Source organism: Haematobia irritans, chromosome 1, assembly GCF_050003625.1.
Source record: "Haematobia irritans isolate KBUSLIRL chromosome 1, ASM5000362v1, whole genome shotgun sequence".
Taxonomy (NCBI): Eukaryota; Metazoa; Arthropoda; class Insecta; order Diptera; family Muscidae; genus Haematobia; species Haematobia irritans.
Window position 1 is genome coordinate 132,163,807 of NC_134397.1, and position 22,924 is coordinate 132,186,730.

General features: G+C 30.0%; 12 non-coding genes and 2 pseudogenes across 12 annotated transcripts; all 14 read left to right on the forward strand.

Annotated features, from left to right (window-relative positions):
* Positions 1-196: 196 nt before the first annotated feature.
* LOC142222870 (5S ribosomal RNA) lies at positions 197-315 on the forward strand. Its single transcript, XR_012718462.1, has one exon. It is a non-coding gene; the product is annotated as a 5S ribosomal RNA (ribosomal RNA).
* A 3,320-nt stretch (positions 316-3,635) lies between these two features.
* Positions 3,636-3,754, forward strand: LOC142222872 (5S ribosomal RNA). The gene has a single exon (XR_012718464.1). It is a non-coding gene; the product is annotated as a 5S ribosomal RNA (ribosomal RNA).
* Positions 3,755-4,182: 428 nt separating this feature from the next.
* LOC142222683 (5S ribosomal RNA) lies at positions 4,183-4,301 on the forward strand. The gene has a single exon (XR_012718352.1). It is a non-coding gene; the product is annotated as a 5S ribosomal RNA (ribosomal RNA).
* A 438-nt stretch (positions 4,302-4,739) lies between these two features.
* Positions 4,740-4,859, forward strand: LOC142222778 (5S ribosomal RNA; annotated as a pseudogene).
* Positions 4,860-5,292: 433 nt separating this feature from the next.
* Positions 5,293-5,411, forward strand: LOC142222873 (5S ribosomal RNA). The gene has a single exon (XR_012718465.1). It is a non-coding gene; the product is annotated as a 5S ribosomal RNA (ribosomal RNA).
* A 3,321-nt stretch (positions 5,412-8,732) lies between these two features.
* Positions 8,733-8,851, forward strand: LOC142222874 (5S ribosomal RNA). The gene has a single exon (XR_012718466.1). It is a non-coding gene; the product is annotated as a 5S ribosomal RNA (ribosomal RNA).
* A 428-nt stretch (positions 8,852-9,279) lies between these two features.
* LOC142222684 (5S ribosomal RNA) lies at positions 9,280-9,398 on the forward strand. The gene has a single exon (XR_012718353.1). It is a non-coding gene; the product is annotated as a 5S ribosomal RNA (ribosomal RNA).
* A 438-nt stretch (positions 9,399-9,836) lies between these two features.
* LOC142222780 (5S ribosomal RNA) lies at positions 9,837-9,956 on the forward strand (annotated as a pseudogene).
* Positions 9,957-10,389: 433 nt separating this feature from the next.
* LOC142222875 (5S ribosomal RNA) lies at positions 10,390-10,508 on the forward strand. The gene has a single exon (XR_012718467.1). It is a non-coding gene; the product is annotated as a 5S ribosomal RNA (ribosomal RNA).
* Positions 10,509-13,593: 3,085 nt separating this feature from the next.
* LOC142222685 (5S ribosomal RNA) lies at positions 13,594-13,712 on the forward strand. Its single transcript, XR_012718354.1, has one exon. It is a non-coding gene; the product is annotated as a 5S ribosomal RNA (ribosomal RNA).
* Positions 13,713-14,145: 433 nt separating this feature from the next.
* On the forward strand, positions 14,146-14,264 carry LOC142222876 (5S ribosomal RNA). The gene has a single exon (XR_012718468.1). It is a non-coding gene; the product is annotated as a 5S ribosomal RNA (ribosomal RNA).
* Positions 14,265-17,360: 3,096 nt separating this feature from the next.
* Positions 17,361-17,479, forward strand: LOC142222719 (5S ribosomal RNA). The gene has a single exon (XR_012718387.1). It is a non-coding gene; the product is annotated as a 5S ribosomal RNA (ribosomal RNA).
* Positions 17,480-17,913: 434 nt separating this feature from the next.
* On the forward strand, positions 17,914-18,032 carry LOC142222887 (5S ribosomal RNA). Its single transcript, XR_012718477.1, has one exon. It is a non-coding gene; the product is annotated as a 5S ribosomal RNA (ribosomal RNA).
* A 2,815-nt stretch (positions 18,033-20,847) lies between these two features.
* LOC142222877 (5S ribosomal RNA) lies at positions 20,848-20,966 on the forward strand. Its single transcript, XR_012718469.1, has one exon. It is a non-coding gene; the product is annotated as a 5S ribosomal RNA (ribosomal RNA).
* The last annotated feature ends 1,958 nt before the right edge of the window (positions 20,967-22,924 follow it).

The window sequence follows — 22,924 nt, forward strand, 5'->3', positions numbered from 1 at the left end:
AAAAACAGAAATCGGAAAAGTTTCAATAGCTACTAACATAGTCACTATCGATTTATGACCTTAACGAACTGTTGCTAACATCAATCGCAATATTGAATTAAATAAACAAGAAATTCTTACTAAGCCATTCAAGTGCATTTGAAGCAAATGCATTTCGACGATTGATGATATGTAGTCAAATAGTCAGTCTTCTTTCGCCAACGACCATACCACGCTGAGTACATCGGTTCTCGTCCGATCACCGAAATTAAGCAGCGTCGGGCGCGGTTAGTACTTAGATGGGGGACCGCTTGGGAACACCGCGTGTTGTTGGCATCGTCCAACTTTTTTTCTATTAATTTCTAGTATTTGGTCGTATATCCAATAAAAAAAAATGAAAAATCCATCCAGTAGGTACATTAGTGGAATCATATCCATGGACTAATGGGACATTTTTTAAATTATCCTCAGAACACATTTGAAATAAAAAATATTATAAAATTAGACATAATTTACATTTGCCAGTATACCATTTTGTATGTAAGGTGGGTATTAAGTTCGATTTTAGCCGGCAAAATCTCCATTTTTCACGATTACTTTTCTTTGATAATCCATTTTAAAGAATATAAACTTTATAAATAAACTTGCTTTGGGCTATTCTCCATCAAGTTTGCATCGAAGACGTATAATTGTATACTTTTCGTACTGATTTTTTTTATTTTACCGGCTAAGCTCGAACTTGGTACTCACCTTTAGCAATTGCTGTAACATAAAATATATAGATTCAAAAAAATGGTTTCATCTCCAACATGTGATCCGGATGTAGTGTAAATATAGATCATCCTATTACAACTCATGTTGTCGCATATTTTTCATGTAAATGAGTTTGACAAAAATATACTGTTCTTTAATCGGTGATTTGTTTGTTAGTCCTTTCGTTTTTTTTTTTTTTATCAACATAAAGTGTTTCTGTTTTCACCACATCACAACATTCAATGCTCAGTTTCTAAATCTTTTCGACATAAATGTATTTCATTAACAAACACCAACACAATTTTCAATAAAAACTACGTGCACAGAAAAAAAGTGTCTCGTAAATTTAAGAAGATTTTTACAATAATTTATTACAAGAATTTTCCGGAATTTTAGTTCATTTTTCGTATCTTCAACGAAAATTAACTACTCGAAAGGAAATTTTACAAATTCTAAGTAGCAATCGTTTAGTTCATGGCCTACAAAATACGATGGAAATTTACTTAAAAAACTTCTTAACTGGTAGTTAAAAATTCGTTTGTCATGCTATAAAATTCCTTGTGAAATGTAAAGTATTTTCTAAATAATAAGTGCAATTTACCATAAGATTTTTTTGTATGAGAAAATATTTTTTACGAAAAATGAACTTGAAAGTGGATAGCAACTTCTTACTGACAATTCCTATAGTTAATAATTGTTGGTAAAAAAATACCCAATGAAATATTTTTAGTTCACATGTAATTAAATTTATAGACATTTTCGTCAAAAATGGGTAGATATCATTTCATGAAGTTTTTGCTAATTTTAAGTTAAACTTTTCATCGTTCTTATACTGATATGCATTAAAGAGTATTGTTTTTAGAGTAAATTGTGGACAGATGAGATGAACTAATGCATAGTACAGAGATCTTTCTCGTCAAAGTGGAATATGTTTAATGTAAAGATGATGTTACTTGAAATTTTTTTGAGAGTGAGAGCATGCAATGCAATAATGAGAAATGGTAGCGAATGATGGGGATGTTGTGTATATCTGAGCGTGGGGTTGTTTTTGTTCTTTCAGTGGTTTCTGTGTGTGTGTTTATTATTCGCGAATGGTTTATTTGTCTGGATGAGGTGATGTTTTCAATGAAGGCACATGTGTTTTTGTTGTTGTAGGAATGTTTTGGTTTTGCTTTGTTTTGTTTGGCATGCTTCAGTTGTATAGTTGGCGTGGGCTGTTGCATCTTTTTAGCAAGTATGTAAAAAGGGAATATAAAGGTATGGAATATTTTGTTTTTTTGCGACATATATAGGTGTTTGTTTATTAAAACTTTGAAATGAAAGTTATTAATATTTTAGCGATGAGATGTACAATGCCGAAGTGATGATCGGTAGCTTAGAAAAAAGATATTAAGAATGTTCAATATTTAGGAAAATATGCTGAAATGGAAAGTATATTGAAATTGTTTTATCTAATTTAATTTTTATTATTCAATGTAAAAAATAAATATTCAATTTCAGAGTAACTCCAGATGAATTTGGAAAATTGTTTGTTACACCTCAGCGTATAGTTTTATGATAAATAGGTAAGAGTTCTTTTTTAATGTGGTTTTCTTTTAAAAAATAATATTCTTTATGTATATTATTATTTGCTAATTATTATTATTATTTTTTTAACCAGTTTCATGTTTTTCTTTGTTGTAAAAAAATATTTAAGTTAAGAGCAACCCCAGATGGATTCGGGAAAATTTTTATATTTCTCCTCAGCGTATAATTTAATATAGAAGTGGTAAGTTTTCTTTTAAAAATTGACTTTCTTCTCACTAGAATATTTACGTTTTAATGACCTCTTTATTGTCAAAATTACAGGTTTTTAATACCTTATTTTAGTATTACATTAATCAAATATTTTTGGAAACCAATTTAATATTTTTAATGTAAAAAACAAATATTTAATTTAAGAATAACAATTTGGAAACATTTTGATGAATTGGTAAGCTTTCTTTAACATTCTATTAATCAGAATATTTTTTTATGCGTATTATTTCTTTAATTAGATTTTTTGGAAACCAATTTAATGTTTTCTATTTAATGTAAAAAATAAATATTTAATTTCAGAGTATCCCCAAATGAATTTCGATAACTTTTTAACCTAACCGCCGATGCTTCCATAATCAATTTATTAAAGCAGCGCTTCGAACGCAACGCCGGCGGTCATTGTGCGATATCTATACGTTTGACATTTGGGAACACCGCGTGTTGTTGGCATCGTCCAACTTTTTTCTATTAATTTCTCGCTACTTCATATCCAATAAAGTCATTCATTTCTTGTACATATTTTGATAATAATTTCTCATACATTCGTTGTAAATAACAACAACAAATTACTATCGTTTTCTGCCTTTTTGTAGTAAGCGAAACTATTTATGCACATTTTCGTAGAAAATGCTACCAATAATTCATATTGAATGAATTTTAATTTCCTTATGAAATTAAAAAAAAAAAAAAAGAAATTGGAAAAGTTTCTAATAGCTACTAACATAGTCACTATCGATTTATGACCTTAACGAACTGTTTCTAACATCAATTGCAATATTGAATTAAATAAACAAGAAATTTTTACTAAAGGTGGGTATTAAGTTCGAGTTTTTTCACTAAAGTGAAAACTAAATCAGTAAAAAAAGGAATACAATTATACATATTTGTTGCAGATTTTATTATAACTTGATGGGGAATAGCCCAAAGCAAGTTTTCACAAAGTTTGTATTCCTTAAAAAGTATTATTAAAGAAAAGTAATCGTGAAAAAATTGCGATTTTAGCGGCTAAACTCGAACTTAATACTCACCTTAAGACATTCAAGTGTATTTGAAGCAAATGCATTTCGACGGTTGATGATATGTAGTCAAATAGTCAGTCTTCTTTCGCCAACGACCATACCACGCTGAGTACATCGGTTCTCGTCCGATCACCGAAATTAAGCAGCGTCGGGCGCGGTTAGTACTTAGATGGGGGACCGCTTGGGAACACCGCGTGTTGTTGGCATCGTCCAACTTTTTTCTATTAATTTCTCGCTACTTCATATCCAATAAAGTCATCCATTTCTTGTACATATTTTGATAATAATTTCTCATACATTCGTTGTAAATAACAACAACAAATTACTATCATTTTCTGCCTTTTTGTAGTAAGCGAAACTATTTATGCACATTTTCGTAGAAAATGCTACCAATAATTCATATTGAATGAATTTTAATTTCCTTATGAAATTAAAAAAAAAAAAGAAATTGGAAAAGTTTCTAATAGCTACTAACATAGTCACTATCGATTTATGACCTTAACGAACTGTTTCTAACATCAATTGCAATATTGAATTAAATAAACAAGAAATTTTTACTAAGCCATTCAAGTGTATTTGAAGCAAATGCATTTCGACGGTTGATGATATGTAGTCAAATAGTCAGTCTTCTTTCGCCAACGACCATACCACGCTGAGTACATCGGTTCTCGTCCGATCACCGAAATTAAGCAGCGTCGGGCGCGGTTAGTACTTAGATGGAGGACCGCTTGGGAACACCGCGTGTTGTTGGCATCGTCCAACTTTTTTCTATTAATTTCTAGCATTTGGTCGCTACTTCATATCCAATAAAGTCATTCATTTCTTGTACATATTTTGATAATAATTTCTCATACATTCGTTGTAAATAACAACAACAAATTACTATCCTTTTCTGCCTTTTTGTAGTAAGCGAAATTATTTATGCACATTTTCATAGAAAATGCTACCAATAATTCATATTGAATGAATTTTAATTTCCTTATGAAATTAAAAAAAAAAAAGAAATTGGAAAAGTTTCTCATAGCTACTAACATAGTCACTATCGATTTATGACCTTAACGAACTGTTTCTAACATCAATTGCAATATTGAATTGAATAAACAAGAAATTTTTACTAAGACATTCAAGTGTATTTGAAGCAAATGCATTTCGACGGTTGATGATATGTAGTCAAATAGTCAGTCTTCTTTCGCCAACGACCATACCACGCTGAGTACATCGGTTCTCGTCCGATCACCGAAATTAAGTAGCGTCGGGCGCGGTTAGTACTTAGATGGAAGGACCGCTTGGGAACACCGCGTGTTGTTGGCATCGTCCAACTTTTTTCTATTAATTTCTAGCATTTGGTCGCTACTTCATATCCAATAAAGTCATTCATTTCTTGTACATATTTTGATAATAATTTCTCATACATTCGTTGTAAATAACAACAACAAATTACTATCCTTTTCTGCCTTTTTGTAGTAAGCGAAATTATTTATGCACATTTTCATAGAAAATGCTACCAATAATTCATATTGAATGAATTTTAATTTCCTTAAGAAATTTAAAAACAGAAATCGGAAAAGTTTCAATAGCTACTAACATAGTCACTATCGATTTATGACCTTAACGAACTGTTGCTAACATCAATCGCAATATTGAATTAAATAAACAAGAAATTCTTACTAAGCCATTCAAGTGCATTTGAAGCAAATGCATTTCGACGATTGATGATATGCAGTCAAATAGTCAGTCGTCTTTCGCCAACGACCATACCACGCTGAGTACATCGGTTCTCGTCCGATCACCGAAATTAAGCAGCGTCGGGCGCGGTTAGTACTTAGATGGGGGACCGCTTGGGAACACCGCGTGTTGTTGGCATCGTCCAACATTTTTTCTATTAATTTCTAGTATTTGGTCGTATATCCAATAAAAAAAAAAATGAAAAATCCATCCAGTAGGTACATTAGTGGAATCATATCCATGGACTAATGGGACATTTTTTAAATTATCCTCAGAACACATTTGAAATAAAAAATATTATAAATTAGACATAATTTACATTTGCCAGTATACCATTTTGTATGTAAGGTGGGTATTAAGTTCGATTTTAGCCGGCAAAATCTCCATTTTTCACGATTACTTTTCTTTGATAATCCATTTTAAAGAATATAAACTTTATAAATAAACTTGCTTTGGGCTATTCTCCATCAAGTTTGCATCGAAGACGTATAATTGTATACTTTTCGTACTGATTTTTTTTATTTTACCGGCTAAGCTCGAACTTGGTACTCACCTTTAGCAATTGCTGTAACATAAAATATATAGATTCAAAAAAATGGTTTCATCTCCAACATGTGATCCGGATGTAGTGTAAATATAGATCATCCTATTACAACTCATGTTGTCGCATATTTTTCATGTAAATGAGTTTGACAAAAATATACTGTTCTTTAATCGGTGATTTGTTTGTTAGTCCTTTCGTTTTTTTTTTTTTTATCAACATAAAGTGTTTCTGTTTTCACCACATCACAACATTCAATGCTCAGTTTCTAAATCTTTTCGACATAAATGTATTTCATTAACAAACACCAACACAATTTTCAATAAAAACTACGTGCACAGAAAAAAAGTGTCTCGTAAATTTAAGAAGATTTTTACAATAATTTATTACAAGAATTTTCCGGAATTTTAGTTCATTTTTCGTATCTTCAACGAAAATTAACTACTCGAAAGGAAATTTTACAAATTCTAAGTAGCAATCGTTTAGTTCATGGCCTACAAAATACGATGGAAATTTACTTAAAAAACTTCTTAACTGGTAGTTAAAAATTCGTTTGTCATGCTATAAAATTCCTTGTGAAATGTAAAGTATTTTCTAAATAATAAGTGCAATTTACCATAAGATTTTTTTGTATGAGAAAATATTTTTTACGAAAAATGAACTTGAAAGTGGATAGCAACTTCTTACTGACAATTCCTATAGTTAATAATTGTTGGTAAAAAAATACCCAATGAAATATTTTTAGTTCACATGTAATTAAATTTATAGACATTTTCGTCAAAAATGGGTAGATATCATTTCATGAAGTTTTTGCTAATTTTAAGTTAAACTTTTCATCGTTCTTATACTGATATGCATTAAAGAGTATTGTTTTTAGAGTAAATTGTGGACAGATGAGATGAACTAATGCATAGTACAGAGATCTTTCTCGTCAAAGTGGAATATGTTTAATGTAAAGATGATGTTACTTGAAATTTTTTTGAGAGTGAGAGCATGCAATGCAATAATGAGAAATGGTAGCGAATGATGGGGATGTTGTGTATATCTGAGCGTGGGGTTGTTTTTGTTCTTTCAGTGGTTTCTGTGTGTGTGTTTATTATTCGCGAATGGTTTATTTGTCTGGATGAGGTGATGTTTTCAATGAAGGCACATGTGTTTTTGTTGTTGTAGGAATGTTTTGGTTTTGCTTTGTTTTGTTTGGCATGCTTCAGTTGTATAGTTGGCGTGGGCTGTTGCATCTTTTTAGCAAGTATGTAAAAAGGGAATATAAAGGTATGGAATATTTTGTTTTTTTGCGACATATATAGGTGTTTGTTTATTAAAACTTTGAAATGAAAGTTATTAATATTTTAGCGATGAGATGTACAATGCCGAAGTGATGATCGGTAGCTTAGAAAAAAGATATTAAGAATGTTCAATATTTAGGAAAATATGCTGAAATGGAAAGTATATTGAAATTGTTTTATCTAATTTAATTTTTATTATTCAATGTAAAAAATAAATATTCAATTTCAGAGTAACTCCAGATGAATTTGGAAAATTGTTTGTTACACCTCAGCGTATAGTTTTATGATAAATAGGTAAGAGTTCTTTTTTAATGTGGTTTTCTTTTAAAAAATAATATTCTTTATGTATATTATTATTTGCTAATTATTATTATTATTTTTTTAACCAGTTTCATGTTTTTCTTTGTTGTAAAAAAATATTTAAGTTAAGAGCAACCCCAGATGGATTCGGGAAAATTTTTATATTTCTCCTCAGCGTATAATTTAATATAGAAGTGGTAAGTTTTCTTTTAAAAATTGACTTTCTTCTCACTAGAATATTTACGTTTTAATGACCTCTTTATTGTCAAAATTACAGGTTTTTAATACCTTATTTTAGTATTACATTAATCAAATATTTTTGGAAACCAATTTAATATTTTTAATGTAAAAAACAAATATTTAATTTAAGAATAACAATTTGGAAACATTTTGATGAATTGGTAAGCTTTCTTTAACATTCTATTAATCAGAATATTTTTTTATGCGTATTATTTCTTTAATTAGATTTTTTGGAAACCAATTTAATGTTTTCTATTTAATGTAAAAAATAAATATTTAATTTCAGAGTATCCCCAAATGAATTTCGATAACTTTTTAACCTAACCGCCGATGCTTCCATAATCAATTTATTAAAGCAGCGCTTCGAACGCAACGCCGGCGGTCATTGTGCGATATCTATACGTTTGACATTTGGGAACACCGCGTGTTGTTGGCATCGTCCAACTTTTTTCTATTAATTTCTCGCTACTTCATATCCAATAAAGTCATTCATTTCTTGTACATATTTTGATAATAATTTCTCATACATTCGTTGTAAATAACAACAACAAATTACTATCGTTTTCTGCCTTTTTGTAGTAAGCGAAACTATTTATGCACATTTTCGTAGAAAATGCTACCAATAATTCATATTGAATGAATTTTAATTTCCTTATGAAATTAAAAAAAAAAAAAAAGAAATTGGAAAAGTTTCTAATAGCTACTAACATAGTCACTATCGATTTATGACCTTAACGAACTGTTTCTAACATCAATTGCAATATTGAATTAAATAAACAAGAAATTTTTACTAAAGGTGGGTATTAAGTTCGAGTTTTTTCACTAAAGTGAAAACTAAATCAGTAAAAAAAGGAATACAATTATACATATTTGTTGCAGATTTTATTATAACTTGATGGGGAATAGCCCAAAGCAAGTTTTCACAAAGTTTGTATTCCTTAAAAAGTATTATTAAAGAAAAGTAATCGTGAAAAAATTGCGATTTTAGCGGCTAAACTCGAACTTAATACTCACCTTAAGACATTCAAGTGTATTTGAAGCAAATGCATTTCGACGGTTGATGATATGTAGTCAAATAGTCAGTCTTCTTTCGCCAACGACCATACCACGCTGAGTACATCGGTTCTCGTCCGATCACCGAAATTAAGCAGCGTCGGGCGCGGTTAGTACTTAGATGGGGGACCGCTTGGGAACACCGCGTGTTGTTGGCATCGTCCAACTTTTTTCTATTAATTTCTCGCTACTTCATATCCAATAAAGTCATCCATTTCTTGTACATATTTTGATAATAATTTCTCATACATTCGTTGTAAATAACAACAACAAATTACTATCATTTTCTGCCTTTTTGTAGTAAGCGAAACTATTTATGCACATTTTCGTAGAAAATGCTACCAATAATTCATATTGAATGAATTTTAATTTCCTTATGAAATTAAAAAAAAAAAAGAAATTGGAAAAGTTTCTAATAGCTACTAACATAGTCACTATCGATTTATGACCTTAACGAACTGTTTCTAACATCAATTGCAATATTGAATTAAATAAACAAGAAATTTTTACTAAGCCATTCAAGTGTATTTGAAGCAAATGCATTTCGACGGTTGATGATATGTAGTCAAATAGTCAGTCTTCTTTCGCCAACGACCATACCACGCTGAGTACATCGGTTCTCGTCCGATCACCGAAATTAAGCAGCGTCGGGCGCGGTTAGTACTTAGATGGAGGACCGCTTGGGAACACCGCGTGTTGTTGGCATCGTCCAACTTTTTTCTATTAATTTCTAGCATTTGGTCGCTACTTCATATCCAATAAAGTCATTCATTTCTTGTACATATTTTGATAATAATTTCTCATACATTCGTTGTAAATAACAACAACAAATTACTATCCTTTTCTGCCTTTTTGTAGTAAGCGAAATTATTTATGCACATTTTCATAGAAAATGCTACCAATAATTCATATTGAATGAATTTTAATTTCCTTATGAAATTAAAAAAAAAAAAGAAATTGGAAAAGTTTCTCATAGCTACTAACATAGTCACTATCGATTTATGACCTTAACGAACTGTTTCTAACATCAATTGCAATATTGAATTGAATAAACAAGAAATTTTTACTAAGACATTCAAGTGTATTTGAAGCAAATGCATTTCGACGGTTGATGATATGTAGTCAAATAGTCAGTCTTCTTTCGCCAACGACCATACCACGCTGAGTACATCGGTTCTCGTCCGATCACCGAAATTAAGTAGCGTCGGGCGCGGTTAGTACTTAGATGGAAGGACCGCTTGGGAACACCGCGTGTTGTTGGCATCGTCCAACTTTTTTCTATTAATTTCTAGCATTTGGTCGCTACTTCATATCCAATAAAGTCATTCATTTCTTGTACATATTTTGATAATAATTTCTCATACATTCGTTGTAAATAACAACAACAAATTACTATCCTTTTCTGCCTTTTTGTAGTAAGCGAAATTATTTATGCACATTTTCATAGAAAATGCTACCAATAATTCATATTGAATGAATTTTAATTTCCTTAAGAAATTTAAAAACAGAAATCGGAAAAGTTTCAATAGCTACTAACATAGTCACTATCGATTTATGACCTTAACGAACTGTTGCTAACATCAATCGCAATATTGAATTAAATAAACAAGAAATTCTTACTAAGCCATTCAAGTGCATTTGAAGCAAATGCATTTCGACGATTGATGATATGCAGTCAAATAGTCAGTCGTCTTTCGCCAACGACCATACCACGCTGAGTACATCGGTTCTCGTCCGATCACCGAAATTAAGCAGCGTCGGGCGCGGTTAGTACTTAGATGGGGGACCGCTTGGGAACACCGCGTGTTGTTGGCATCGTCCAACATTTTTTCTATTAATTTCTAGTATTTGGTCGTATATCCAATAAAAAAAAAAATGAAAAATCCATCCAGTAGGTACATTAGTGGAATCATATCCATGGACTAATGGGACATTTTTTAAATTATCCTCAGAACACATTTGAAATAAAAAATATTATAAAATTAGACATAATTTACATTTGCCAGTATACCATTTTGTATGTAAGGTGGGTATTAAGTTCGATTTTAGCCGGCAAAATCTCCATTTTTCACGATTACTTTTCTTTGATAATCCATTTTAAAGAATATAAACTTTATAAATAAACTTGCTTTGGGCTATTCTCCATCAAGTTTGCATCGAAGACGTATAATTGTATACTTTTCGTACTGATTTTTTTTATTTTACCGGCTAAGCTCGAACTTGGTACTCACCTTTAGCAATTGCTGTAACATAAAATATATAGATTCAAAAAAATGGTTTCATCTCCAACATGTGATCCGGATGTAGTGTAAATATAGATCATCCTATTACAACTCATGTTGTCGCATATTTTTCATGTAAATGAGTTTGACAAAAATATACTGTTCTTTAATCGGTGATTTGTTTGTTAGTCCTTTCGTTTTTTTTTTTATCAACATAAAGTGTTTCTGTTTTCACCACATCACAACATTCAATGCTCAGTTTCTAAATCTTTTCGAAATAAATGTATTTCATTAACAAACACCAACACAATTTTCAATAAAAACTACGTGCACAGAAAAAAAGTGTCTCGTAAATTTAAGAAGATTTTTACAATAATTTATTACAAGAATTTTCCGGAATTTTAGTTCATTTTTCGTATCTTCAACGAAAATTAACTACTCGAAAGGAAATTTTACAAATTCTAAGTAGCAATCGTTTAGTTCATGGCCTACAAAATACGATGGAAATTTACTTAAAAAACTTCTTAACTGGTAGTTAAAAATTCGTTTGTCATGCTATAAAATTCCTTGTGAAATGTAAAGTATTTTCTAAATAATAAGTGCAATTTACCATAAGATTTTTTTGTATGAGAAAATATTTTTTACGAAAAATGAACTTGAAAGTGGATAGCAATTTCTTACTGACAATTCCTATAGTTAATAATTGTTGGTAAAAAAATACCCAATGAAATATTTTTAGTTCACATGTAATTAAATTTATAGACATTTTCGTCAAAAATGGGTAGATATCATTTCATGAAGTTTTTGCTAATTTTAAGTTAAACGTTTCATCGTTCTTATACTGATATGCATTAAAGAGTATTGTTTTTAGAGTAAATTGTGGACAGATGAGATGAACTAATGCATAGTACAGAGATCTTTCTCGTCAAAGTGGAATATGTTTAATGTAAAGATGATGTTACTTGAAATTTTTTTGAGAGTGAGAGCATGCAATGCAATAATGAGAAATGGTAGCGAATGATGGGGATGTTGTGTATATCTGAGCGTGGGGTTGTTTTTGTTCTTTCAGTGGTTTCTGTGTGTGTGTTTATTATTCGCGAATGGTTTATTTGTCTGGATGAGGTGATGTTTTCAATGAAGGCACATGTGTTTTTGTTGTTGTAGGAATGTTTTGGTTTTGCTTTGTTTTGTTTGGCATGCTTCAGTTGTATAGTTGGCGTGGGCTGTTGCATCTTTTTAGCAAGTATGTAAAAAGGGAATATAAAGGTATGGAATATTTTGTTTTTTTGCGACATATATAGGTGTTTGTTTATTAAAACTTTGAAATGAAAGTTATTAATATTTTAGCGATGAGATGTACGATGGCGAAGTGATGATCGGTAGCTTAGAAAAAAGTTATTAAGAATGTTCAATATTTAGGAAAAAATGCTGAAATGGAAAGTATATTGAATTTGTTTTATCTAATTTAATTTTTATTATTCAATGTAAAAAAAAAATATTCAATTTCAGAGTAACTCCAGATGAATTTGGAAAATTGTTTGTTACACCTCAGCGTATAGTTTAATGATAAATAGGTAAGAGTTCTTTTTTAATGTGGTTTTCTTTTAAAAAATAATATTCTTTATGTATATTATTATTTGCTAATTATTATTATTATTTTTTTAACCAGTTTCGTGTTTTTCTTTGTTGTAAAAAAATATTTAAGTTAAGAGCAACCCCAGATGGATTCGGGAAATTTTTTATATTTCTCCTCAGCGTATAATTTAATAGAGAAGTGGTAAGTTTTCTTTTAAAAATTGACTTTCTTCTCACTAGAATATTTACGTTTTAATGACCTCTTTATTGTCAAAATTACAGGTTTTTAATACCTTATTTTAGTATTACATTAATCAAATATTTTTGGAAACCAATTTAATATTTTTAATGTAAAAAACAAATATTTAATTTAAGAATAACAATTTGGAAACATTTTGATGAATTGGTAAACTTTCTTTAACATTCTATTAATCAGAATATTTTTTTATGCATATTATTTCTTTAATTAGATTTTTTGGAAACCAATTTAATGTTTTCTATTTAATGTAAAAAATAAATATTTAATTTCAGAGTATCCCCAAATGAATTTCGATAACTTTTTAACCTAACCGCCGATGCTTCCATAATCAATTTATTAAAGCAGCGCTTCGAACGCAACGCCGGCGGTCATTGTGCGATATCTATACGTTTGACATTTGGGAACACCGCGTGTTGTTGGCATCGTCCAACTTTTTTCTATTAATTTCTCGCTACTTCATATCCAATAAAGTCATTCATTTCTTGTACATATTTTGATAATAATTTCTCATACATTCGTTGTAAATAACAACAACAAATTACTATCATTTTCTGCCTTTTTGTAGTAAGCGAAACTATGCACATTTTCGTAGAAAATGCTACCAATAATTCATATTGAATGAATTTTAATTTCCTTATGAAATTAAAAAAAAAAGAAATTTGAAAAGTTTCTAATAGCTACTAACATAGTCACTATCGATTTATGACCTTAACGAACTGTTTCTAACATCAATTGCAATATTGAATTGAATAAACAAGAAATTTTTACTAAGACATTCAAGTGTATTTGAAGCAAATGCATTTCGATGGTTGATGATATGTAGTCAAATAGTCAGTCTTCTTTCGCCAACGACCATACCACGCTGAGTACATCGGTTCTCGTCCGATCACCGAAATTAAGCAGCGTCGGGCGCGGTTAGTACTTAGATGGAGGACCGCTTGGGAACACCGCGTGTTGTTGGCATCGTCCAACTTTTTTCTATTAATTTCTAGCATTTGGTCGCTACTTCATATCCAATAAAGTCATTCATTTCTTGTACATATTTTGATAATAATTTCTCATACATTCGTTGTAAATAACAACAACAAATTACTATCCTTTTCTGCCTTTTTGTAGTAAGCGAAATTATTTATGCACATTTTCATAGAAAATGCTACCAATAATTCATATTGAATGAATTTTAATTTCCTTAAGAAATTTAAAAACAGAAATCGGAAAAGTTTCAATAGCTACTAACATAGTCACTATCGATTTATGACCTTAACGAACTGTTGCTAACATCAATCGCAATATTGAATTAAATAAACAAGAAATTCTTACTAAGCCATTCAAGTGCATTTGAAGCAAATGCATTTCGACGATTGATGATATGTAGTCAAATAGTCAGTCTTCTTTCGCCAACGACCATACCACGCTGAGTACATCGGTTCTCGTCCGATCACCGAAATTAAGCAGCGTCGGGCGCGGTTAGTACTTAGATGGGGGACCGCTTGGGAACACCGCGTGTTGTTGGCATCGTCCAACTTTTTTTCTATTAATTTCTAGTATTTGGTCGTATATCCAATAAAAAAAAAAAATGAAAAATCCATCCAGTAGGTACATTAGTGGAATCATATCCATGGACTAATGGGACATTTTTTAAATTATCCTCAGAACACATTTGAAATAAAAAATATTATAAAATTAGACATAATTTACATTTGCCAGTATACCATTTTGTATGTAAGGTGGGTATTAAGTTCGATTTTAGCCGGCAAAATCTCCATTTTTCACGATTACTTTTCTTTGATAATCCATTTTAAAGAATATAAAATTTATAAATAAACTTGCTTTGGGCTATTCTCCATCAAGTTTGCATCGAAGACGTATAATTGTATACTTTTCGTACTGATTTTTTTTATTTTACCGGCTAAGCTCGAACTTGGTACTCACCTTTAGCAATTGCTGTAACATAAAATATATAGATTCAAAAAAATGGTTTCATCTCCAACATGTGATCCGGATGTAGTGTAAATATAGATCATCCTATTACAACTCATGTTGTCGCATATTTTTCATGTAAATGAGTTTGACAAAAATATACTGTTCTTTAATCGGTGATTTGTTTGTTAGTCCTTTCGTTTTTTTTTTTTTTATCAACATAAAGTGTTTCTGTTTTCACCACATCACAACATTCAATGCTCAGTTTCTAAATCTTTTCGAAATAAATGTATTTCATTAACAAACACCAACACAATTTTCAATAAAAACTACGTGCACAGAAAAAAAGTGTCTCGTAAATTTAAGAAGATTTTTACAATAATTTATTACAAGAATTTTCCGGAATTTTAGTTCATTTTTCGTATCTTCAACGAAAATTAACTACTCGAAAGGAAATTTTACAAATTCTAAGTAGCAATCGTTTAGTTCATGGCCTACAAAATACGATGGAAATTTCCTTAAAAAACTTCTTAACTGGTAGTTAAAAATTCGTTTGTCATGCTATAAAATTCCTTGTGAAATGTAAAGTATTTTCTAAATAATAAGTGCAATTTACCATAAGATTTTTTTGTATGAGAAAATATTTTTTACGAAAAATGAACTTGAAAGTGGATAGCAATTTCTTACTGACAATTCCTATAGTTAATAATTGTTGGTAAAAAAATACCCAATGAAATATTTTTAGTTCACATGTAATTAAATTTATAGACATTTTCGTCAAAAATGGGTAGATATCATTTCATGAAGTTTTTGCTAATTTTAAGTTAAACTTTTCATCGTTCTTATACTGATATGCATTAAAGAGTATTGTTTTTAGAGTAAATTGTGGACAGATGAGATGAACTAATGCATAGTACAGAGATCTTTCTCGTCAAAGTGGAATATGTTTAATGTAAAGATGATGTTACTTGAAATTTTTTTGAGAGTGAGAGCATGCAATGCAATAATGAGAAATGGTAGCGAATGATGGGGATGTTGTGTATATCTGAGCGTGGGGTTGTTTTTGTTCTTTCAGTGGTTTCTGTGTGTGTGTTTATTATTCGCGAATGGTTTATTTGTCTGGATGAGGTGATGTTTTCAATGAAGGCACATGTGTTTTTGTTGTTGTAGGAATGTTTTGGTTTTGCTTTGTTTTGTTTGGCATGCTTCAGTTGTATAGTTGGCGTGGGCTGTTGCATCTTTTTAGCAAGTATGTAAAAAGGGAATATAAAGGTATGGAATATTTTGTTTTTTTGCGACATATATAGGTGTTTGTTTATTAAAACTTTGAAATGAAAGTTATTAATATTTTAGCGATGAGATGTACGATGGCGAAGTGATGATCGGTAGCTTAGAAAAAAGTTATTAAGAATGTTCAATATTTAGGAAAATATGCTGAAATGGAAAGTATATTGAAATTGTTTTATCTAATTTAATTTTTATTATTCAATGTAAAAAATAAATATTCAATTTCAGAGTAACTCCAGATGAATTTGGAAAATTGTTTGTTACACCTCAGCGTATAGTTTAATGATAAATAGGTAAGAGTTCTTTTTTAATGTGGTTTTCTTTTAAAAAATAATATTCTTTATGTATATTATTATTTGCTAATTATTATTATTATTTTTTTAACCAGTTTCATGTTTTTCTTTGTTGTAAAAAAATATTTAAGTTAAGAGCAACCCCAGATGGATTCGGGAAAATTTTTATATTTCTCCTCAGCGTATAATTTAATATAGAAGTGGTAAGTTTTCTTTTAAAAATTGACTTTCTTCTCACTAGAATATTTACGTTTTAATGACCTCTTTATTGTCAAAATTACAGGTTTTTAATACCTTATTTTAGTATTACATTAATCAAATATTTTTGGAAACCAATTTAATATTTTTAATGTAAAAAACAAATATTTAATTTAAGAATAACAATTTGGAAACATTTTGATGAATTGGTAAGCTTTCTTTAACATTCTATTAATCAGAATATTTTTTATGCGTATTATTTCTTTAATTAGATTTTTTGGAAACCAATTTAATGTTTTCTATTTAATGTAAAAAATAAATATTTAATTTCAGAGTATCCCCAAATGAATTTCGATAACTTTTTAACCTAACCGCCGATGCTTCCATAATCAATTTATTAAAGCAGCGCTTCGAACGCAACGCCGGCGGTCATTGTGCGATATCTATACGTTTGACATTTGGGAACACCGCGTGTTGTTGGCATCGTCCAACTTTTTTCTATTAATTTCTCGCTACTTCATATCCAATAAAGTCATTCATTTCTTGTACATATTTTGATAATAATTTCTCATACATTCGTTGTAAATAACAACAACAAATTACTATCATTTTCTGCCTTTTTGTAGTAAGCGAAACTATTTATGCACATTTTCGTAGAAAATGCTACCAATAATTCATATTGAATGAATTTTAATTTCCTTATGAAATTAAAAAAAAAAAAAAGAAATTGGAAAAGTTTCTAATAGCTACTAACATAGTCACTATCGATTTATGACCTTAACGAACTGTTTCTAACATCAATTGCAATATTGAATTAAATAAACAAGAAATTTTTACTAAGACATTCAAGTGTATTTGAAGCAAATGCATTTCGACGGTTGATGATATGTAGTCAAATAGTCAGTCTTCTTTCGCCAACGACCATACCACGCTGAGTACATCGGTTCTCGTCCGATCACCGAAATTAAGCAGCGTCGGGCGCGGTTAGTACTTAGATGGAGGACCGCTCGGGAACACCGCGTGTTGTTGGCATCGTCCAACTTTTTTCTATTAATTTCTAGCATTTGGTCGCTACTTCATATCCAATAAAGTCATTCATTTCTTGTACATATTTTGATAATAATTTCTCATACATTCGTTGTAAATAACAACAACAAATTACTATCCTTTTTTGCCTTTTTGTAGTAAGCGAAATTATTTATGCACATTTTCATAGAAAATGCTACCAATAATTCATATTGAATGAATTTTAATTTCCTTAAGAAATTTAAAAACAGAAATTGGAAAAGTTTCTAATAGCTACTAACATAGTCACTATCGATTTATGACCTTAACGAACTGTTGCTAACATCAATCGCAATATTGAATTAAATAAACAAGAAATTCTTACTAAGCCATTCAAGTGCATTTGAAGCAAATGCATTTCGACGATTGATGATATGCAGTCAAATAGTCAGTCTTCTTTCGCCAACGACCATACCACGCTGAGTACATCGGTTTTCGTCCGATCACCGAAATTAAGCAGCGTCGGGCGCGGTTAGTACTTAGATGGGGGACCGCTTGGGAACACCGCGTGTTGTTGGCATCGTCCAACTTTTTTTCTATTAATTTTTAGTATTTGGTCGTATATCCAATAAAAAAAAAATGAAAAATCCATCCAGTAGGTACATTAGTGGAATCATATCCATGGACTAATGGGACATTTTTTACATTATCCTCAGAACACATTTGAAATAAAAAATATTATAAAAATAGACATAATTTACATTTGCCAGTATACCATTTTGTATGTAAGTTCGATTTTAGCCGGCAAAATCTCCATTTTTCACGATTACTTTTCTTTGATAATCCATTTTAAAGAATATAAACTTTATAAATAAACTTGCTTTGGGCTATTCTCCATCAAGTTTGCATCGAAGACGTATAATTGTATACTTTTCGTACTGATTTTTTTTATTTTACCGGCTAAGCTCGAACTTGGTACTCACCTTTAGCAATTGCTGTAACATAAAATATATAGATTCAAAAAAATGGTTTCATCTCCAACATGTGATCCGGATGTAGTGTAAATATAGATCATCCTATTACAACTCATGTTGTCGCATATTTTTCATGTAAATGAGTTTGACAAAAATATACTGTTCTTTAATCGGTGATTTGTTTGTTAGTCCTTTCGTTTTTTTTTTTTTTTTATCAACATAAAGTGTTTCTGTTTTCACCACATCACAACATTCAATGCTCAGTTTCTAAATCTTTTCGAAATAAATGTATTTCATTAACAAACACCAACACAATTTTCAATAAAAACTACGTGCACAGAAAAAAAGTGTCTCGTAAATTTAAGAAGATTTTTACAATAATTTATTACAAGAATTTTCCGGAATTTTAGTTCATTTTTCGTATCTTCAACGAAAATTAACTACTCGAAAGGAAATTTTACAAATTCTAAGTAGCAATCGTTTAGTTCATGGCCTACAAAATACGATGGAAATTTACTTAAAAAACTTCTTAACTGGTAGTTAAAAATTCGTTTGTCATGCTATAAAATTCCTTGTGAAATGTAAAGTATTTTCTAAATAATAAGTGCAATTTACCATAAGATTTTTTTGTATGAGAAAATATTTTTTACGAAAAATGAACTTGAAAGTGGATAGCAATTTCTTACTGACAATTCCTATAGTTAATAATTGTTGGTAAAAAAATACCCAATGAAATATTTTTAGTTCACATGTAATTAAATTTATAGACATTTTCGTCAAAAATGGGTAGATATCATTTCATGAAGTTTTTGCTAATTTTAAGTTAAACGTTTCATCGTTCTTATACTGATATGCATTAAAGAGTATTGTTTTTAGAGTAAATTGTGGACAGATGAGATGAACTAATGCATAGTACAGAGATCTTTCTCGTCAAAGTGGAATATGTTTAATGTAAAGATGATGTTACTTGAAATTTTTTGAGAGTGAGAGCATGCAATGCAATAATGAGAAATGGTAGCGAATGATGGGGATGTTGTGTATATCTGAGCGTGGGGTTGTTTTTGTTCTTTCAGTGGTTTCTGTGTGTGTGTTTATTATTCGCGAATGGTTTATTTGTCTGGATGAGGTGATGTTTTCAATGAAGGCACATGTGTTTTTGTTGTTGTAGGAATGTTTTGGTTTTGCTTTGTTTTGTTTGGCATGCTTCAGTTGTATAGTTGGCGTGGGCTGTTGCATCTTTTTAGCAAGTATGTAAAAAGGGAATATAAAGGTATGGAATATTTTGTTTTTTTGCGACATATATAATGATAAATAGGTAAGAGTTCTTTTTTAATGTGGTTTTCTTTTAAAAAATAATATTCTTTATGTATATTATTATTTGCTAATTATTATTATTATTTTTTTAACCAGTTTCGTGTTTTTCTTTGTTGAAAAAAAATATTTAAGTTAAGAGCAACCCCAGATGGATTCGGGAAATTTTTTATATTTCTCCTCAGCGTATAATTTAATAGAGAAGTGGTAAGTTTTCTTTTAAAAATTGACTTTCTTCTCACTAGAATATTTACGTTTTAATGACCTCTTTATTGTCAAAATTACAGGTTTTTAATACCTTATTTTAGTATTACATTAATCAAATATTTTTGGAAACCAATTTAATATTTTTAATGTAAAAAACAAATATTTAATTTAAGAATAACAATTTGGAAACATTTTGATGAATTGGTAAACTTTCTTTAACATTCTATTAATCAGAATATTTTTTTATGCATATTATTTCTTTAATTAGATTTTTTGGAAACCAATTTAATGTTTTCTATTTAATGTAAAAAATAAATATTTAATTTCAGAGTATCCCCAAATGAATTTCGATAACTTTTTAACCTAACCGCCGATGCTTCCATAATCAATTTATTAAAGCAGCACTTCGAACGCAACGCCGGCGGTCATTGTGCGATATCTATACGTTTGACATTTGGGAACACCGCGTGTTGTTGGCATCGTCCAACTTTTTTCTATTAATTTCTCGCTACTTCATATCCAATAAAGTCATTCATTTCTTGTACATATTTTGATAATAATTTCTCATACATTCGTTGTAAATAACAACAACAAATTACTATCATTTTCTGCCTTTTTGTAGTAAGCGAAACTATGCACATTTTCGTAGAAAATGCTACCAATAATTCATATTGAATGAATTTTAATTTCCTTATGAAATTAAAAAAAAAAAAGAAATTGGAAAAGTTTCTAATAGCTACTAACATAGTCACTATCGATTTATGACCTTAACGAACTGTTTCTAACATCAATTGCAATATTGAATTGAATAAACAAGAAATTTTTACTAAGACATTCAAGTGTATTTGAAGCAAATGCATTTCGATGGTTGATGATATGTAGTCAAATAGTCAGTCTTCTTTCGCCAACGACCATACCACGCTGAGTACATCGGTTCTCGTCCGATCACCGAAATTAAGCAGCGTCGGGCGCGGTTAGTACTTAGATGGGGGACCGCTTGGGAACACCGCGTGTTGTTGGCATCGTCCAACTTTTTTTCTATTAATTTCTAGTATTTGGTCGTATATCCAATAAAAAAAAAAATGAAAAATCCATCATGTAGGTACATTAGTGGAATCATATCCATGGACTAATGGGACATTTTTTAAATTATCCTCAGAACACATTTGAAATAAAAAATATTATAAAATTAGACATAATTTACATTTGCCAGTATACCATTTTGTATGTAAGTTCGATTTTAGCCGGCAAAATCTCCATTTTTCACGATTACTTTTCTTTGATAATCCATTTTAAAGAATATAAACTTTATAAATAAACTTGCTTTGGGCTATTCTCCATCAAGTTTGCATCGAAGACGTATAATTGTATACTTTTCGTACTGATTTTTTTTATTTTACCGGCTAAGCTCGAACTTGGTACTCACCTTTAGCAATTGTTGTAACATAAAATATATAGATTCAAAAAAATGGTTTCATCTCCAACATGTGATCCGGATGTAGTGTAAATATAGATCATCCTATTACAACTCATGTTGTCGCATATTTTTCATGTAAATGAGTTTGACAAAAATATACTGTTCTTTAATCGGTGATTTGTTTGTTAGTCCTTTCGTTTTTTTTTATCAACATAAAGTGTTTCTGTTTTCACCACATCACAACATTCAATGCTCAGTTTCTAAATCTTTTCGAAATAAATGTATTTCATTAACAAACACCAACACAATTTTCAATAAAAACTACGTGCACAGAAAAAAAGTGTCTCGTAAATTTAAGAAGATTTTTACAATAATTTATTACAAGAATTTTCCGGAATTTTAGTTCATTTTTCGTATCTTCAACGAAAATTAACTACTCGAAAGGAAATTTTACAAATTCTACGTAGCAATCGTTTAGTTCATGGCCTACAAAATACGATGGAAATTTACTTAAAAAACTTCTTAACTGGTAGTTAAAAATTCGTTTGTCATGCTATAAAATTCCTTGTGAAATTTAAGTATTTTCTAAATAATAAGTGCAATTTACCATAAGATTTTTTTGTATGAGAAAATATTTTTTACGAAAAATGAACTTGAAAGTGGATAGCAATTTCTTACTGACAATTCCTATAGTTAATAATTGTTGGTAAAAAATACCCAATGAAATATTTTTAGTTCACATGTAATTAAATTTATAGACATTTTCGTCAAAAATGGGTAGATATCATTTCATGAAGTTTTTGCTAATTTTAAGTTAAACGTTTCATCGTTCTTATACTGATATGCATTAAAGAGTATTGTTTTTAGAGTAAATTGTGGACAGATGAGATGAACTAATGCATAGTACAGAGATCTTTCTCGTCAAAGTGGAATATGTTTAATGTAAAGATGATGTTACTTGAAATTTTTTTGAGAGTGAGAGCATGCAATGCAATAATGAGAAATGGTAGCGAATGATGGGGATGTTGTGTATATCTGAGCGTGGGGTTGTTTTTGTTCTTTCAGTGGTTTCTGTGTGTGTGTTTATTATTCGCGAATGGCCCAGCGGGAAAATTGCGAAGTACCGCAAAAAATCATGCCTTCATAACCCATGATTTTCGGATCCATAATACCTTCCCATATGCCTTCTCCAATCATGCATGCTAAAATGCCTTGCACTTCCTTTCTAAAAAATGCTCAGAGACATTATTCTGTGCCTTCTTGGGGAATTGGAAAAAGAAGGACCTACATTGTTGTTATAAGAACGAAAATTCAGTTTTTTATATATATGATTTTTAAAACACATCGGCTTATTTTTTACTTAATCAAAAAAAAAAAAACAAATTTTATACCTCCATTATTAGAAGGACAGTTTTAATCGAATTTGCTCAAATCTTGAATTAGTGAAATTGAATCTGATTTTAAGTGGAAATAAACGCAATATTTCTTCTTTGAGACTTAAAGAAACAAACAAATTGCCTTTGATAGATCAGCTCAATAAGTAATTTTGACAACTTGTTTCAC